This window comes from Cyprinus carpio, chromosome B7, assembly GCF_018340385.1.
Source record: "Cyprinus carpio isolate SPL01 chromosome B7, ASM1834038v1, whole genome shotgun sequence".
NCBI classification, from domain to species: Eukaryota; Metazoa; Chordata; class Actinopteri; order Cypriniformes; family Cyprinidae; genus Cyprinus; species Cyprinus carpio.
In genome coordinates, this window is record NC_056603.1 from 25,104,451 (window position 1) to 25,117,425 (window position 12,975).

Consider the following 12,975-nt stretch of genomic DNA (forward strand, 5'->3'; position numbering starts at 1 on the left):
AACTGGCATAAGAAAAAAAGACTTTGCATGACTGTGTGAACATGACTTAAATGTAAACATGACATGAATTTTATAAAGTTAAATTTAAGTTCACTGTATGATGGACAAAATCAAAATGCAAACATAAATGATCACCAAACCATTACAGACGGCATGATGCACAAGTCTAATGTTAAAGACTTCTACTTATTGAGAAGGTTGTCAATTCATGTGCTGAATATCTACTGAAAGTGGAACTATAAACATGGGAAAAAAGACACAGCATAGTAATAATAATTTAGTAATCTTCATTTCTGGAATATTTTTATAGCATTTCCCAGTCATGACTGCTGATAAAGCAGCTGTTTTAAATGCAAACGTTCAAGTTCCGCACAGAATTTGTTTCAAGTTAAAGAGGAAAGACAGGCATTACAACAACCTTCAGCTAGAACAAGGATTTATTACCTCCAGTATAATTTGCATAATCATATGCATTGCATGCGGAGTAAGTACACACTACTTGCACAGATTATCAGACCTTATCTCAAAACCATCCCATAGAGATAAGGAAAGGGAAAAAATGCAGATGATAAGTTATGTCAGTGCTTGATGCACAAATCAAATTATTTGGGACCTAACAGTCTTAAAGCGATTACAGGTGGAGTTCACCAACTCTTGAAATCATATTTTGTTGTTAGTGTTAGTTAAGGATTTATACAGCTTCCTGATCTAATCTGTTAATAGATGTCTGATATACTGTATTGCAATAGAACAATGTTTTTCATAACACTTTGTCATTATAGTGTCCACATTTTGTATTGATAAAATTAGTTGCAATGTAATTAATTTGATAGCATTCCTGCAAAATAACCATCATTATTACACTGCTTTCTGGAATACTTGATTGTGAATTAACTTCAGTCAATTGGAGCATTCAGCAGTCAGATTGTTCATAATATTTACTGTTCTCCGTGGTCACACTGTATATCTACCTTCAAATGCACCTGGAAAACTCCTATTTCCGAATTGGACATTTATTGTGGCATATAACACATTCGTATTGGAAAAGTAATATGGTTATGGTTAACTGTTGGTTTATGTTGTTTTGTACATTGAAATTTTTTATTTTTCTTTCATCTTAATAAACAGGTAAAATTTTAAAAATGATTTCACTATAAATCAATATTTCATGTCGGCATTTTAACCTAATTGGTAAATAGCCACACAATCTACGCTACGTTGGGGTCCTGATTTTGTTTATTTTTGCAATAATGATCAGTTCGCTACATCATCCCTTAAGCTAATGAAGTACAGTACATGTCTTTTTCTTTTTTCATTGGCTAGCTTTACCTTACTACCACAGGAAAAGAAAGCTTGAAAGGGAGAGTGTATTGAGAGTCAGGGGCCAGGAGGAGTGTGGGGATGGAGGACACCAGGCAGGGGACCGATGTTGGTTTGTTCCGGGTGAGATGACTTCACAAAGGCTATCTGGCCTTTTATTTTGCAGGAATCCTGAAGATCCAATTGAAAATACACTGCTGTGTCTGATTTCCTTCTGACTGTTGTAGCCTGCAGAGAGCCGAGTGGAATGAAGGAGAGAGAGAGAAAAACAGAGGAAAAGAAGGTAGAGGTGTGTCGTGGGTCTGAGCAGTGAAGGGAGGCAGGTGGAGGTGAGTGTGGAGCGCCGGGGGTGTGAGGGAATGAAAACGGTGGGGGCATATGACCCCAAACAGTTGCTCCATTTGTGTTCACTGTTTGAAGTGGTTGCATCCCCCTGGTCATTTTTTTTAAAATGGCAGATTTTATGTGCCTCATGTATGTGCAGCTGGCCTCTCCCCTTCACGAAAGCAGTGGTGTGTCGCATGTGCATTCGGCTTCCCCGATGGCAGTGGGTAAATGTTTTGTTCTGACTTTTGCCTTCCCAGTGCTAAAACGACAGAAGGTGACAAATGTCTGTGTTAAATGATAAGAAAGTCAGTGAGCTTGAGGCTGTGTATCTATTTAGCTATTTATCTTGTGCCATGACACTAGACAAACTGCTGATGCGCCAGCATACATATGCATACGGGATTACATATGTTTTATGAAGATCTCCGATCCCATTCCTGTACTGTGGCACATCTATATTTCCATTAAGTAGCATATTGGAACTTGTATTAAATTAAACACTTTGTTTACAAAGAAAGAGTTGATTAGAGGTATAACCCAATACAGTGCGAAATAGATTTTCTACTGCGTGAGGCTTGGCTGAGCTTGCTGCTGTGTGGATGGATGTGGGTGGGAATCTGATGGTTTCATTTCCTGCTGCTTTGGATTTCAAGCTGCTTCAGTGTAATGGGCAGCCTGGCCGTGGTTCAGCCACACAGCAAGTCTTCTGGAGAGAGGCTCTGAGTCCTGAGCGCTTTCATAAGTATGACTGAACCTGCGTTTGAAGCAAGGGCTCATGGGTAAAATGTTGTTTTATCAATTTCAAACCAAATTAACAACCTCTTTTGTTATGTGCCAGACTAAAAAGAGCATTGGATAATATAAACATCAATCTGCTGATGTAGCTCTTTGAGAAACTGCAATGATTGTGCTTCATTAGGAAATGAAAAGAGATACACACTCGAAACAAACTCTGTAATTAGGTCACAAGATGAAAAATCAATTTTCCCATGTCCAGAGCGTGGCACTAATTGCGTCCCACCCCCATCTGTCTGTTTTTTCATAATTCTTCACCCTCAGTCCAAGTGCGAATGCTCTTCAGAGACACACACCCTTTCTGAGTCCAAATCCCTTTCCAGCTCAAGGCCCCAGTGGCGTTTTATACAGTACCTTCTTTTTTCATAGTCAGCCTACCAAGGGTCAGAAATTCTTAGAGGCCTGTTCCCAAGACTCATCCGTTGGCCTTGCTCCCAGCCAGATGGCTCTCATCTGAGAGAAAAAGAGCTCATCCTTCTTTACTTTAACCAGCAAGGCTCTTGGCATTGTTCTTACACTAGTGAAATGGGAGCACATCAAAACACAAAGGCATTTATCGCAAAGCAATATTAAACAGTGACATCCTTAAATTTTTAATGGCGGGTTTTGATCATGCAGTATGTAAATGAACTATCAGTATTACCATGATCAACATGCGACACTATTGCACTTTTTTAAAAATATGAAAAATTATTATTATTATTAATATTATTATTGACAGTATTAGTACTAGATAATCCTCTTCATGAGTTTTTTTCCCACTAACCAGGGGTGAAAAAAGTAAAAACTGGTCTGCTTCTTAGGAAGCAAAGCAATTTGATGTTATTCAAAGCAAGGAAAATTTTTTGTTACTACCAGTTCTACCTTTCCGTTTGGTATTATATTGTGCAATGAATATAATGTGGTTCACTAGCTAGGACCACGCCACAAATAAGCTATGAAACTGTTAGTTGAACAGAGTGTTGGGGAAGAGTAGAAAGAGGACGAAGGGGTAGAGGGAATGGGCTGATGGTCAGGTTGATCAGGGCATCTAGAATTGATTGCTCTGAGAGACTCAGGGTGGGGGTACCGTCTCTATCACATATTTAGGCCAGACAATTAGGACCCCCCGATCCAACCTGAAAGAAAGAGAATGTGGGATAAGGTTAGCTGAATGGATGAGAAAGGGAGGGAAGGGTGGGTTTGAGAGAAAGAAACAAACAGTACAGTATGAGGTGGCCCGATCTGTTTTTATATTTCTTGAGCATTTTGCATGTGTTTTTTTCTTTCTTGCATTTTAATCTTTCACTGTACTTTCTGCAATAATTCAGTCTCAGTATTGCTAAGCAGAAAAGTGAATAAACTTCAAACTAGTAGTGAACTAGAACGAAAGAGGTAAAATAAATGTAAATGCAATTTCAATAAATGGGATAAACCATACATTTTAAAATCTACGTAAATGTACAACATGAAATGCATAGAGAAAGTAAGAGAATGACTTTATTCACTGCAGCATGTTCATACAGATTGCCCTGTTTAAACCTCTGTTGGGCAGGGTGAAGTGGAAGACATAAAAAAGCACATTGTCCCCAATCACTCTCCTCCTAGAAGAGAAGTGCATCTTGCTGATTGCACCGGGTTGTTGTTTATGCAGACCAGCCTCTTGGAGCTATAGCCATTAGGGGATGCAGCACTTCCCAGACCTGCTCTCTGCTCTAGTAGATCCCTTAAGCAACAGTAAAAAAAAGAAGCTATATTTGCAGTGCACGGTCAAATAAGTAACCTCTTTCACTGAATACTTTATTGGAAGTGTCTATCAGTAATGCCACAGCTAGATAAAAAAACAGCAAACAAGAGGTTCTGTTTGCACCAGAGTGAACAAGGACACTGCTATAAGCATTTTTGACCGATTGCCATCATTATTACCTTTGAAAACCTAAAGCAGTATTATGAGAAAAATTGTTAACAGTTATGTGGAACTGAGTATTGTATACTTCATATGAAATTAAATACATACAGAGCATACTGTGGAATTCTTATCTTGATTGAGAAGGAAAAGCTATTTTATTTTTAATTTTTGTTTTGCAAATAAACACAGTTTACTTCACTTGAATTTTTCAGAACTTCATGTACAGATTCATTTTGCCTTAGAAACAATATACAAACTCTTTAAAATGATGAAAAAGCACATGCAGTTTGTAGCAGCTTTCAGTAAGTACAATTTTATGTATTCTGTCTTTTCTCACTATAAGCTACAGCCGCTGAGCAGGACTGAAGGCGGGGAATCCTTGAGTAATGTGTGGTGTGAAACTTGCATAATACCGCCCGCCACCATTTACTGCTAGCGGCCTACGAGTGCCAAGATGAAACTTTAATGTGTGCACACACAGCAAGTGCAATGTTGTAAATTAAAATTGAAATAAATGTGAAATGATTCTCTTGGACTTTTTCCTCAGCCCGTGGCTCGAGAAGGAAAGCCAAGTGAAAATATTCCTGCCATGTAGCCGTATTGAACATCCTACCTACATATTCACTAGCACAGTATAAGCCTAGTTATGCCAGACCATCTGCCTGGGATTTGTTGGCTCGCCGTGTATAATAATTAATCGCCCTATCAAATGCATCTGTGATGATTCTCTTTTTTCTATGTTTAACAATTTTCAAACTAAAAATATTTATCTAATTTTGTTTTTTAAAGTCATGAACACTTCATGAAAATATATTTAAGAATTTATTTAGATATACACTATCATTTAAAAGTTTGGAGTCAGTAAGATTATTTAAGGACACACTGAGTTGATCAAAATTGACAGCAAATGTATTTATTATTTTAAAACAATTTTATTTCAAATAAATGACAGTAAAGACATTTATTATGTTAAAACAAAATTCAAATAAATGCATCACAATTTTTCTTTTATTATAATTAACTTTTATTCAGCAAGGAAACATTACAGTAACAGTCTCAAAAACATCAAAAGCTACAGTAAATGTATTTATGATGTTGTATTTATAATGCTTTTTCAAAGAATCCAAGCAAGAAAAAAAAAAAAAAAAGAGAGAAATCTCTATCACGGTTCCCATAAAAATATTAAGTAGCAGAACTCTTTTCAACACTCAGAGACATTTCTTGAGCACAAAATCAGCATATGATTTTTTTAAGGATCTTGTGACAGTGAAGACTGGCTGCTGAAAATTCAGCTTAACATCACAGAAATAAATTCGATTTTAAAATGTATAAAAATAAAAACAGTTATTTTAGAGTGTAATAATATTTCAGTATATTACTTTTTTAACTGCATTTTGATCAAATAAATGCAGTCTTGGAGATTTCTTGCAAAAATATATAAATGTCATTACAGTGCTGATTCAGTGATGCTCAGTGAAAGGCCAAATTTCACTATTCAAATGCACACATTTTCTTGCTATTACTTTGCTAAGCCTTGTGTCTAATAATGTGGAACGTGAATGCCGTAATTCTCACGAAGCCCTCATATGCTTTGAAAGGCTCTAGATCTCCTTCCGCATGTGCAGTATGATTATGCCCCATAGCTACAGGGCCTGGATCAGACAGCTGCAAAAAAAAACAACCAAACAAACAAACAAAAAAATATTTTCTTGGTGTGCTGTAGTTTGTTGGTGGTGGATGATTAGTATATAGAGACGATTCCCATTATCCCAAAGAAAGAAAGAAAAAAAAAACCTCAGACTTTCAGAGTTTAAGTTCCATTTGTTTCCCCTATTTCCTCTTTTTCATTGGATTAGAACTAGAGCGAAAGACCTTCTTTCATATTCACCTGTGAATGGGAAGTCAATTAAGGGGGTTGAAATGCAGCTTCTAATGAATTACAGATACACAGTGTGTATATAAAAGAATGTGAAATTATGAATATTTCAGTTAATTTTGTTCTCCTCTCTCACCTAGTTTTATTGCTCATATTGTTTCCAACATTATTAATAAATGGTATTTTTATTAAGAAGTTATTTTAGTGATAACTTCAAAGCCTTGCCTATTTTCACTTGACTGTGAAAACACAGCTTTTGAGAATGAAGACTTCTCAAGTGGATTACATATATCACAGAAAGGAATGCCTTCAGATGAAGCCGCATTTCAGTGTGATTTTGTTTAAAGTGTTTGACAAGGCCTTCATACTTTTTTAATCAAATAAATCATCTGTTAAATAATCCTGAAGTAAATATGTTATACCAGAACAGACTTTAGACATGTTTGTAGTTGTAATACACTTATCTTTCAATTGATAGATGATCATTACTAACCCAGGCTCATTTGATATACGTGCCTCTAAATACATTTCTGAAACACCGTTATTACGTACGTTATCAAAGTATCAAAGTGAAATATCCAGGGCTTAATACGTGATCCTGGCACATTTTTATGTTGATATAGGCACATATTGCTGTGTTTGTATTATGTGGCTAAATGTATGTATTGTGGTAGTTCATAATTGAAATATCCGAGGAGTGTCGCTAAAAGTTAATTAATGCTCTGTTGTGCTGGAAATATTCCCTACAACAAACCCAACCCTAAACCTACCTGATAGTCTTAAAAATTGCAAAAGGGATGTAAATTGTTGATGCAGGCATGCTATTTTAACTTCCTTACTGTGTGTCCACACCGCCGCCGTCGAGGGCGTCAAAAATCGCTCTGGCCGCCCTGCTAACAACCTTGCAGAAAGATTTGTGAGTGCTCTGACGCTCTTACGTAGATTGAATGCTTTTCTTGTATTTAAAGCGGCCGCAAAGCAAACAAACTTGTTAAACTTGTGCAGACTAACCACAATGAGGTAACGTTATAAGTTAACCTCATTAAATATTGTTGTGGACGAAGTATTAAGATCCTTTCCCTAATAATGTACTGTATAAAGCATCTTAAAAATACTCTGATGCAAGTAAAAGTCCTGCATTGAAAATGTTACTTAAGTAAATGTAATCAAGTATAAACATTACTTAATGTAAGTATAATCAAGGAAATTTGTTTAAAAGTAAACTGTGACCACTGTACTATTATATATGATATCATTAGATTATTATTCTTATATCGTTACTGCGCTGCTGCTCGACGCCGGCACACATTGAAAATGAATGACTTCCGGCCACTTTGACGCTCTCGACTGTGGCGGTGTGAACACACAGTTATGTGAATTTGAGCGGTTTAGTTGAACCGTAGTTTCACAGGGTTCGAACCGGAGCTCTTCATCACTTAAGTGCAATGCTGTATCGCGTGAGCTACCGAGCAAACCTACTGAATTAGAAAACGCATTCATATGAAGCTGGATATGTGATGACAAGTATCAGTTTTCAAATCTCGCAGCATGTTAAAATTGTTTTGAATTCATAGCCTAATATTATTCAAGTAATTATGTGAAAATTCAGCTTTATTAATCGAAACTGGACCTGCAAATCATACTTTGTGTGGAAAGGAATAAAAGTTGTCAGAGTTTTACTTCCTCTAGTGTTCATTTCAGCTGGAAACTGCAGCGATTTTTGTTTTTGTCCCTTTAAGATATGAAGCTGTGAAAGAAAGGATCAGTGGACGAATGATGAAAGAGACCTGATGTTGGACACACGTTTATCCTCGGGCATAAAAGAAGAGTACCAAAAGAGTGAGAACAAAACCTATTACCATCTCTACTGGAGGTGGAAGGAATATGGAATTGCACTGAAATACCTCAGGAGAATACGGCAAGTTTGAATCTAATGACTGCATAAAGACCCTTTTTAAAGACAATGATCTGACCATTGAGCAGCTTTAGACTTGATCAGTCATTATAAAGTGCTCCGCTCGTCTTGCTTTTCCTTTTTAATGAACCCTGAAGTTCCATCCTTTTCCTTTTATTTTTGATAGCCTCGGGGAAACCGGCCTTTTGGATTGGCGAGAACTGAACGGTGTGTCTGTGCAGTGGTTAACCGTGAGCTCTATGATTACACAGCGTCTCATTCTAACAGACAACCGTGACCGAGTCTGTAATTAAATATTCAATCACTGTAGAGCAGGTGTGGGACTGTAGCAGTTCCACAACAACAGAAAATGTAGTTCTTTTCCCTACTGTTGTAAACTAGATTTACTCTTCAGCATTACTAGTGACCACTGATCTGAAGAGCTACACAATAGCTGCAAATTTATTTGATGGATCAATATATCAGTAGCACACTGTATTTACGGGTAAATAAAACCTTCAATGTCTTTATGAAAACGGGGCTCTCTGGAAATAATACAAAGAAGCCTTGGTGTGTAAAATTGGATTTTCTGTTGAAGATTCTGAGAGGAATGTATGTCAATATACATGTATGCATGAACTCTCAATTTTACAATCTTTGCACTGTGCTGTCTAAACATATATGACACATAACTTTTTTGTTTCGTTCCCCCAAAGCCTTCACTATCACTTTTTATGGCAGTGATATTGTTTTCTGAATGCAGTGATAACTTCAAGAAAGACAAATGCGTCACCTAAGATAATCACATATACACACTCTCTGTGACAGAACTCTCTGGCCGCTGCCACAACGTCAGATCCTTCGCCGTCCTTCATCTACTATAGGTGAACAAATACATGTCCTATAAGCTGAGTGATAACAGTTCTCCCTGATACAATAACAGAGACATTCACAAATGTCTCTTGAATAAACAGGAACCCAGTGTGTCTGTAGCTTTCTCTATTTTTGTTTTGATAGGTGACAGACAGTCTAGGGCCTATTGAAACAATATGGAAAAACTGATGTAGTCTGCTTTGAGATATCACTGTGAGACTGATGAGTGGTCAAACATAGATACTGTGATATCTATCTATCTATCTATCTATCTATCTATCTATCTATCTATCTATCTATCTATCTATCTATCTATCTATCTATCTATCTATCTATCTATCTATCTATCTATCTATCTATCTATCTATCTATCTATCTATCACAATACACAACTTATTTTGTTGTAACTACACACACACACACACACACACACACACACACACACACACACACACACACACACACACACACACACACACACATATATATATGTATATTTCAAACAATTGTATTATAAATTTTTATGTATAACTTTGTCACATTTCCCCTAATTTATTGTATAATGCCATTTGTGTGTTGAATTTGCTAAACGCGCCTCGCTGTGCTTAACTCACATGCTTATTTACAGAAACAGACAGAAACTCTCTGTGATGCAGACATATTTCAAATATAACAAGACCAATGTTCCCATGATCCTCTACATTTTAAAACAGTAAGTGGATGGGCTAGGAAAGTTTAAAGAGCAAACAAACTGAACTTGTGAACCACAGCTAGATTGCTGCTGTTAGCTTTTCTCCTTGACCTTTTCCAGCCATGTCATCCACCCAAGTGCTAATTGGGCTCAGTGTGTTAATATGACCTCCCTGAATGGAATGGTAACAGTGAATGGAGCAGAGATAAAGAATAACAGCATATGCTCTGTTATTAACACATTTGGAAAATGTTAGTGTCATCAATATAGCTTTGAGACCAATTTTAAACTAAGAGATAGCTAATCCAATAAATAAATAAATAAATAAATAAATTGTCTTTTCTATACAATGAAAATCAAAGAGGCCCTGTGTGGTTGGACCTCAATGTTCTTATTATTGTGTGTGTGTGTGTGTGTGTGTGTGTGTGTGTGTGTGTTTGTGTTCATACAGATTTGGAACATCATGAGGGTGAGAAAATGGTGACAAGATTTTCATTTTTGGGTACTTTTATAACACCTTTATAAACGAGCCTGTCCTCCAACAAAAAACGACCATATAGGTCGTTTGTGCAAGCACCTTATTACGACTTATTTTTACGTTTTAACGTTAAGCGGCCTCTAGCGGGCGTAAAAATAATGACAGTATCGCGTTGCGTCTGTCGTCATGAAATGACGTATAACGTCATTACCAATCAAAACGCACGTTTATTTAAATGCAATGTGTGGACTTTTTACACCGATCTCACAGTAATTTGTACATATTTTACTAGGAGGCTTATTCGTTCGAATGACCACACCTAACCCCACCCCCTAAACCTAACCCTCACAGAAATCATGCTAAATTATGATTTTTTGAGCATATACATTTTACGTGCACGTCCATTCTCTGGGATCGAACCCATGATAGCATGATTGCATATCAAGGTATAACGCAATAATCTACCAACTGAGCTACACGAAATGCAAATCATGGTGCAAATAAAAGAGTACAAAACATTAATATGAACACGACCTTTTGCCGATAGGGGCGCAATTGTAGTATACGCTCTGATGGGTCGTATTTCAGGGATTTGGACAAACGACCTATACGAGCGTATTAGTTGGAGGACAGATTGTTATAAACCATTATGAACAAATTCATAATTATATGAACCATTACAAACAATTACAAAAAGGCCAATCAGATCTACTGAGATACCGAACATGGTTTGTTTTCTGAGAGTCAGTTTGACTTTTTTGGTTACATTTTATGTAATGGTGTCCTTGGCACAGTTTAATTATGTATTGAAGTACTGAGAATTATTATTTAACAGCATGCACTTGTGTTAGTAGTTATGTCCCTAACATGTTAATACGTTTATGTTTAGGATTAGGGTTTGGTTTAAGATCAGTTACATATATTATGCATACTTTACTGTTATTACTATGTGTAACCAGGGCACTGTACAAGGACAGTTTTTTTTAATGTTAAAAAGAAAAGTGAAACTAAGATGAAAACTAACTAAAAGTGATCACAAAAGAACAATTTTCATATGTTCAGTGTTTCATACTGACAGACTTTGGGAACCACAGTTTTCCCAATGAAGGCTATATGAGATCTTTTACAAGCGTACAATGTCAGAGTGTCCCTTCTGTAATTTTTAATTCCTGCTAGTACTGTCTGGGCTTTTAAAACGTCTCCCTTGTCCCTTCACAGAGAGTAAGAGTTTAATTGGTGTGGAGACATAAATAGCTGAGAGGTGGAGTAAGAAAATATAATGGGAATAAAAAAAAAATCTCCTAGCAATAAATCATTATCAGAATGACACTGTGTGATTAGTCCCATGCAATTGTATTCAGCTCAGTGCCCCGCTCTGGTTTAATACATTTGATTGGTCCTTCTCACATACAGTAGCTCCTATAAAGCCCAGAGTATGAGCTCTGTTCTCTCATCAAGAAAAATGTCTCCAGCTCTAATTACCATCAGTCTATTTACTGAGGGGTTTTCCCCAGTGTGTCAGGAATCTCTGCTCTCTCTTTGCACGTCCCCTTTCAAAGGAAGATAGACATAGGTGATAAAACCCATGCAAATTATGCAGATTTTTTTTTTTTTTTTTTTTTTTTTTTGAAGTGGAGCGCTGTGAAATGTAGAAAAAAGAATGAGTCATCAATCTTCTGATGGTTCTTAAAATATAAATGAGGCGACAAAGGATAGTGAATGCCTTATTGGGGTATAGGTGAGTCTCCTGCTGGTGCTGGATTTGGAGATGTGCTGTTTGCACTGAACTAGAGCCAGTTCAGTTTTGTAAAATGAACTACAAACTGCACTGAAGCTTTTATCTATTTTGATTTAACAGACAAGTAATTACACAGTTCATCTATGATTCATCACATGGGTCCATTTTAAGTTTATGCACTGAAGTTTCATTTAAAGCCCTGCTTTTATAGTTGATTATGTACATTAGATACGGCAGATGATCTGAATCAGTGCATACATGAAATGTCATAAAACTAACAAAACGATTTCTTAGATACACTATAAACATAATTTGTTGTACATGAAACAAACATCATTGGGGTTAATTTTACAATAAAATACTATTTCAGTTTTTCTACTTCAAAATATCATGTTATTTGCTCTTTCTTTATAATTTTGAAATTTACAAGCAATTTCTGCATTAAAATTATCTCTAGATAGATAGATAGATAGATAGATAGATAGATAGAAACTGGTGTTATTAAAGTGCACAAAAGTCCTAGGCTATAATAAAATATGCATTTGGTCTGGACTGAGAATGACCTTATCCCTTTCTTGTTCCTTATCAGCAATCATCAGTCATGGACTCAAAATGTCAGCGTGTACAGAGGAATTCTTGTCACAGTTGTTACAAAATGTCAGGACAACTTTATTTACTTATCTCCTCGTATGATTGGGGATATAACCCCTCAGAACAGAAGTGACGTTGCAAAAAAGAAAGAGTGAGAGAGATAATTCCCTTTGGAGAATATGATGGGCAGGGATATGTCCATCTTTCATTTTTGTTTCAAGATAAACAATGATGTCACACAGACAGATTCACTGGAACAATCTGAGTGACAGTGAAAATTCAAAACACAATGCTGATCTACTGTATCTGAGAGTCATGTCTGTGAATTCGTTTATTCCCAGTTCTTGCAGTCATTTTTTATATACCTGCGAGACTGACCCCCTCACACAACACAGCAACTAAAGAGACAATAAAACATAAAACTATCGACAATTTTCTGACAGTTAATTTATACTCCAGTGCATAAGTATAGTTTGATCGTTGTGCATCAATTTTTGAAAATTC